At 45.5% G+C, this 7,239-nt stretch overlaps 1 pseudogene; it reads right to left on the bottom strand.

Annotated features, from left to right (window-relative positions):
- Positions 1-1,933: 1,933 nt before the first annotated feature.
- Positions 1,934-6,104, bottom strand: LOC117542728 (annotated as a pseudogene).
- Positions 6,105-7,239: the final 1,135 nt, after the last annotated feature.

Raw genomic sequence — 7,239 nt, 5'->3', positions numbered from 1 at the left:
ATTTGCATTGCGCACGCGCGAGATGGTCCGCCATATTGGACAGCTACATACGGCAACTCAAATAGGACATTTGTTTCGCAAAGCAGAAAAAAAATCCGACAACATTAATCTGAACGAGAGAGATGAGTTATTGTTATTACAACGTGACTTCACTATTATTTAACAAATCCTTTTATTGGGTTAAGTACATTCTCAGAATAAGTGAGAAATAGATGTTTCTTCTGTTAGACAGCTATCATACTGAAGAAATATTTACTGTGAATTAGGGCTGTGCAATTAATGGTATTTTAATCTCGATTACGATTTTGGCTTGCAACGATTATGAAAACAATTTATTCGAGAAAAAAACGATTATTTTGCTGCATTCCCTTTCGCAATGATGCTCTCAATTTGTCTTGCATTATACATCCTGCCCGCGCGTGCGCTGCCACCCCCCTCCCTAAAAGCCCTCTCGACCAGGTTGTGTTGTGACTTGCAGTTGCAGTCTGTTTAATAAGTCCATATAAACACGTTACAAGGGAAGCTTTAGTTGCCGTGTCTTTATTCTCCGGTCTCTCGCGTACAGTCAACGTTTACTAACTCGTCAAGCCGGACTGCGTGTAGCAGTATAATTAAACATTACAGGTTGTGAGTGAAATTAGTTATCATATTTATATATGTTTAGTAGGTTGTGGAAGTGCGCAACAACATATTTGTTTATCTTCTTTATTGGTATTTATTATTTTGATATTATTTATTCAAATGTAGATATAAATGTATGATTTTATTTTTTTATTGGTTTTTCAGTTGAATTAAACTTAAAGTTCAGGGTATTCAATTGTTAAAAACATACTGTTCAAATTCTTATTTTACAACATTTTAAAGTTCAATAAATGGATGTTTTCAAAGACAATGAATAATCATATTTAATAATCGTGATATCAATATTGACCAAAAATCGTGATTATGATTTTTGCCATAATCGAGCAGCCCTACTATGAATGTATGCAAAAGTGTATTTCATTAATAATTCATATATAATTACATTAACTGTTAATGTCTTTCATTTTTATTTCAAATTAAATACAATTACATAAAAGATCTTTGTATAGATATTTGAGACGTTTATGACTCGCGCACACGCAATGCAAATCGAGCAGCCGTCTAGACGTCGAGTGTCCTATTTGGGTTGCCGTATGTAGCTGTCCAATACGGCAGTCCATTTCGCGCTTGCGCAATGCAAATCGGGCAGAGATGCAAATCGGGTAGTCACAGCTGCACTACACCCCTGGTTCTAAGGGACATGTTGATGTCGTGATGGGTTGACAGCATGTCGAGGATAACATCGTATGTATACCCTTCGTTAAAATATTCCCTTAAGATTTCCATCTCTTCTTCCATTCTTTCCAACTCAGTTTAAAATGTGTGAAGAAACAGCTGAACAGTACCAAACAGGAAATACGTGGTGCTGTCGGCCGGGTGCGGACCAATCACGAAGCGTAATTTCTTGACTGGCAGCAACAACAACCAATCACAGCAGTGCTTCTCTGGCTGGCTCTGTCCAATCACAAACAAGAAGTGTTCTCCCTAAAAGAATACCCTTTTCGTAAAATGTGAAATGCTGTGGCGTTTTCTGAAATGTTGAAGTGTTTTCTGAAATACTGTAGTGTTTTGTGAAATGTCGTTTTGACTTGCACTTCAGGGCCACCGTATAAAGGGGAAGATACAACAATACATTATATTTATATAGTGCTTTTCTTGAACTCAAAGCCGCTTTGGAGGGTGGAGTGAGGTGAGGTAAATGGAGGAGGGACTTAGTGGTGTTTTTTTGATTCTTTATTAATATGGATTTCTGGAAAACCTGAGCTCCAGGAGAAAACCCTATCTGAGCAAAAAGTGAAGGAGGGAGGGGGTGAGGTAGGAGGAAGGAGGTGAGGGAAATGGAGGGAGGGAGTTACTGTTGTCCAGCTGGAGCTGAATCACCAGAAGCTTCCTCCATCTTCTCTGAGGAGGTGTTTCTTGCGTCTTGGCTTTCTTCCTCATCTCCTTCTCTTGCATCTTGCTTATCATTTTCTGCAAGGCAACGTCTCTATCCTCAGTCTCCCCCCTCCTGCGAGAGAAGAAACCTCTGCTCTTATTCTTCATGTGAAGACAGAGGTCTTCCAGAAGTTTATTTTCCTCCTCCATCTTTTTCTCAGTCGTTGCCCAGCTCAGTCTTCTCTCAGCCAGGTCGTCCCTCTGCTCCTCCACCTGTTTCAGTTGTGTCTCCATCAGGTGAAGCTTGGTCTCCATGCTCTGGTGTTTCTTGACCAGGTCGTCCTTCTGAGTTACCTCCTTTAATTTGGTCTCCACCAAATTAACCTTGGACTCCCAGCTCTCCTGGTTCTGGGCCAGGGTCTTTTGAGAACTTCTTCTTCTGATCTTCCAATTGGTTTTCCAACTGCTTGACATCAGTCTCCTTGCGTTGGACAAACTGCTCCCAGTTCAGCTGTTTTTCAGCCAGGTCTTTGGAAAACTTATTCTTCTGCTCTTCCAAATTGTTCTCCAACTGCTTGACTAGCCTCTTCTTCAGTTTGAGATCCAACTCCATGCTTTGGTTCTTCTTGGCTGAGTCCTTTTTCTCATCCCTAACCATTTTTAACTTTGCCTGTACCTCTTTCATTTCGCTCTGGTGTTTCTTGACCAGGTCGTCCTTTTCCTGAGTTACCTCCTTTAATTTGGTCTCCACCAAATGAACCCTGGACTCCCAGCTCTCCTGGTTCTGGGCCAAGTCTTTGGAGAACTTCTTCTTCTGATCTTCCAATTGGTTTTCCAACTGCTTGACATCCGTCTCCTTGCGTTGGACAAACTGCTCCCAGTTCAGCTGTTTTTCAGCCAGGTCTTTGGAGAACTTCTCCTCCTGCTCTCTCATCTGTTCTTTCAGCTGTTTGATGTCCGTCTCACAGCTCAGGTTATTCTCGGCCAGGCGATCTTTCTCCTTTTCCACCTGCTTTAATTTAGCTTCCACCTGTTTGAACTCAGACTCCAAGGTCAGGGTTTCCTTGGTCATGTTGTTCTTTTCCTGAGTCACCTCATTTAGTGTTGTCTCCATCTGTTGCTTCTCAGTCTCCCAGGTGTGACTCTTATCGGCCAGGTCTTTGGAGAACATTTCCTCTTGCCTTTTCAACTGGTCCTCCATCTGTAGGAATTCCGTCTGCAAGGTCTTGTTTCTACTGGCCTGGTATTTTTTCTTCTTCTCCACCTCTTTCAATTTCATCTCCATCTCTTGCTTCTCACTCTCCCAGGTGAGAGTATTTTCGGCCAGGCTATTGGTGAACTTTTCCTCGCATTGAAGGAGTTGTTCCTCTCTTCTCTGCAGCAGGTTTAAAGTCACCAGGTTGGCCTCGTTGTGTTGGTCTGAGAGCTTCTGTTGCTGTGTCTCATACAATGCCACTGTGTCTTCCATCTGCTTTTTGTGTTGAAGCTCTGCAGCTTCCATCTTCTCCTCCAGATCACTGTTTCTATCCTCCAAGATTGTCACACACTCAAGGAGTTCTTCCCCTTTTCTTATCAGCTCTTTCATGGTCTCCCCTTTTCCTCATCCTCAGTTTGATGATCTCTGGGTCACACTGCAGGGGAACATCATTGTTCTCGCTGTCAGATGTCGCCTGGTCCTTCTCGTCTGAGACATTTCCTTTCTCTGCCTCATGCCTTGCCACAATTTGGTCCATCTGCCTCTTGTGTTGGCATTCTGCATTTTCAATATTCTCATTCAGACGGGAGATTTCTACCTCATGCTCCATGATGGTGTCAACCAGCCTTTTGTTCTCTTTGTGGAGCCCTGAGTTCCTGTAGTTCAGGAGCTCCTCAAGACGTTTGACCTTGTCTTTTGTTGCGCATACTGTGGCAAAATCTCGTCCTCTCCTCCTGAAATGCCCCACGATACTCCTCCAGGCCGTTTATCTGGCCATTTCCGCAGTGGATCTGCTTGTAAGCTCGATCTGCTTCTGCTCCATGGTCGAATGGGCTCGGGTTTCCCCTGTTGTTCTGGTGGCTTCTTCTATCCATGGCACCGTCTGTAGACTTGTGTTGTGCGTAGTTAGAATAATCTATTTCTCTTTGGAAGAAGTGTTCTGTCTGAAGACTGTGAAGGTTGTGAAGGTCGTCTGTATGCGTCTCACCACTTACAGCTCTGGAGTGAAGAGTGACGAGTGAATGCACATGAATGCCCTTGCAATCTTCCTTCAGACTCCTGTGACATCATTATTATGACATCACAGATGTATTTGATGTTCTATGACGGAACACTCATCAAAGCCAATGATCTCATCGCTTCAGTGTGTGAGGATGTCATAAGTGATGTCACTGAAATAGTTTGGTTTAGACTTCTGCTGTTGCCATGGAAACACAAACTCATAATAATAATAATTTAAAAAATAATAATGCATTTAATTTGTATGGCGCTTTTCCTAGTGCTGTTGCTATGGAAACACAAACTCGCCATAATAATAATAATAATAATAATAATAATAATAATACATGACTTGTATAGCGCTTTTCAGGAAACTCAAAGACGGTTTGACCGAGAATGAAAAAAACAACAAAAAAAACAAACAAAGAAAAATACAAAAAGAGATAAACAAAACAGAAAATAGGGGGGGTGGGGGTCAGTGGTTGAATGCAGTGTTGAACAGGTGGGTTTTGAGTGATGTTTTGAATGCGGTGAGGGAGGAAGAATCTCTGATGGATTGGGGTAGTGAGTTCCAGAGGGTGGGTGCAGCAACGGAGAAGGCTCTGCCGCCCCAAGACTTGAGGTTGGTCTGGGTGGGGAGGGACAGGAGGTTGGCAGTAGCAGAGCGGAGGGAGCGAGTGGGAGTGTGTCTGGAGGAGGTCAGTTAGGTAGGATGGGGCCAGGTTATGGAGGGCTTTGTATGTCATTAGGAAGATTTTGTACTGAATTATCTGGGGGATGGGGAGCCAGTTGATGAGGACGGACCATAAAACATGATGTAAACGTAACTCAAATGGTAAATGGTCGAAAAATCACCAAACTTCAGATGACCGTTAATGGTAGAGCCCTCAACTCGTCTCTGATAACCGAGGTAGCCCTCAAGACTTCTGAGCTGTGACGCTGACAATTGAGCGGCCCGACCAAGCAAGGGAGGCAGAACGTCCAAAAAATACAACCCGGTGTGGGCATTTATTAAATCATACACATGAGAGGATACAAGCCTCAATCTGCTGCTCCTGTGCGCATCAGTCACCAGCCACCACCAGGATCTCACACACACTCCCTCTCTAACAGCAAACCCCAGAGCCTAAATGTCCAACCCAATCAACCCAACAGGACACAGGTGAGGGGGGAGGAGACAACCACAGGGCACCAGGTGCACACAATCAACGACAGACATGGGGGAAGGGGAACACTTTTCAACAACAAAAAAACGAAACAACCCGTAACGGAGGCCGAGATCTATGAGCCCAGAGATCACCTCCGTGACATTTCCTTACCCCTCTCCCCTGGAAGCACAGTGTCTTGGAAATCTTGGCTTCCCTACAAGGTTTCTGCTTCCCCTTGTGCAGCTTGGTTTCCTCAGGGGGGGGGCGTGTAGTCAGAAGGAAGCTTCCCTTTCTTTCTCTTTGGGATCTGATTCTTCCTCTCCATGCGCTCCTGCTGGTTCTGCTCTCTTACGCGCTCTCTCTCCTGACGTACCTTCTCTATCTTTGCTATCCGCATCTTGCGCCTCAGTCTTTTTCGCTTCCTCCCGCGCCCCGCTGCTCCATCTCCGGCCGCCCGTTTGCTCAGCTCCACTTCATCGAGACACTCGATGTCCTCATTCACTTTACCCGACATCCTGTCCAGAAATTCCCGCCCTTGGTACTCCCTGCGTCGGAGGCGCCGGCAAACGTAGAACTCCCCGCACCGGCGCCGGCACCCATCACATCCCGGACGAACTCCGGAGTAGCCCGCGGGTTCCACTCCTTTGGCCGGTCTGGAATGGGATCCGGCCTATCCGGGTTCCGCATCAACTTCTCCAACTCCAGGCGCTGCTCCTCCGCCTGAGTTTTGGCAATTATCAAAGGCTGCGACGACTCCTTTCCTCCAGTTTCCTTCGCTTGTTATTCTTCTGCGTGTTCGCCGCCATCTTTCCAACCGTTCTCGATGCTTCTGCCTTCCTCTCTTCTTCCCTCTGTAAACCGGAGCTGCTCCTCTTTCTGCTCTTGCACCAATCTCCGGTTCTCCGCCAGGATCTCTGATGCCTCAGCGGCAGAGCCAGCGCCCGTTGAGCCTCCAGCCAATCTGCCGTCTTACCTCCGGAGTCTCCGTTCCTCTTCCCGTGCGAACTGCTGCTTGAAGCTGCAGGAGTGACCTCATCATCTCCCGCAGTTCCTCCATCACTCTCACCTCCTCACGTGGTCAATCCCACTTCTGACACCAATTGTGACGCTGACAATTGAGCGGCCCGACCAAGCAAGGAGGCAGAGGCAGAACGTCCAAAAATACAACCCGGTGTGGGCATTTATTAAATCATACACATGAGATGACACAGCCTCAATCTGCTGCTCCTGTGCGCACAGTCACCAGCCACCACCAGGATCTCACACACACTCCCTCTCTAACAGCAAAACCCCAGAGCCTAAATGTCCAACCCAATCAACCCAACAGGACACAGGTGAGGGGGGAGGAGACAACACAGGGCACCAGGTGCACACAATCAACGACAGACATGGGGGAAGGGGAACACTTTTCAACAACAACAAAAACTAAACAACCCGTAACGGAGGCCGAGATCTATGAGCCCAGAGATCACCTCCGTGACACGCCCATTTAGAGGCTCGCTTGATGGCTATGTGATGGAGCTGGATTGTGTGTTGTTGTGTGTAGATCTGATCCAGGAGCAGCTGATGAAACTGGACTGTGTGTTGTGTGTACAGTACATTATTTTCCTTTAGGTTGCCAGATGTGTCGCATGCTTGAACATGTTTCTCATACCATTACATTACATTGCATTTAGAGTGGCCTTTAAGAAGACTGATCACCTGTATTGCCTACAGCAAATTTGAGACAGGATTGTGAAACATTTGACATATTTTACCTGATCTTTTCTCCTCCTCCTTTAAATGTCCTTCTCTTCCTCGCTCTTAAACACTCAAAACATCGACATTGTCCCTGCAGTGTAAAAACTTGTCTGAAAATGTATTCGCTTCAAAAGAAAAGTTTTTTTATTGCATAAAATACACAGACTACCAACAAATAAACAGTTCGTACTACAGCAGAGG

Source organism: Gymnodraco acuticeps, unplaced genomic scaffold, assembly GCF_902827175.1.
Source record: "Gymnodraco acuticeps unplaced genomic scaffold, fGymAcu1.1, whole genome shotgun sequence".
Classification (NCBI taxonomy): domain Eukaryota; kingdom Metazoa; phylum Chordata; class Actinopteri; order Perciformes; family Bathydraconidae; genus Gymnodraco; species Gymnodraco acuticeps.
Note: the sequence above shows the minus strand (reverse complement) of the source record. Positions and strands in the feature narration are given on the sequence as shown.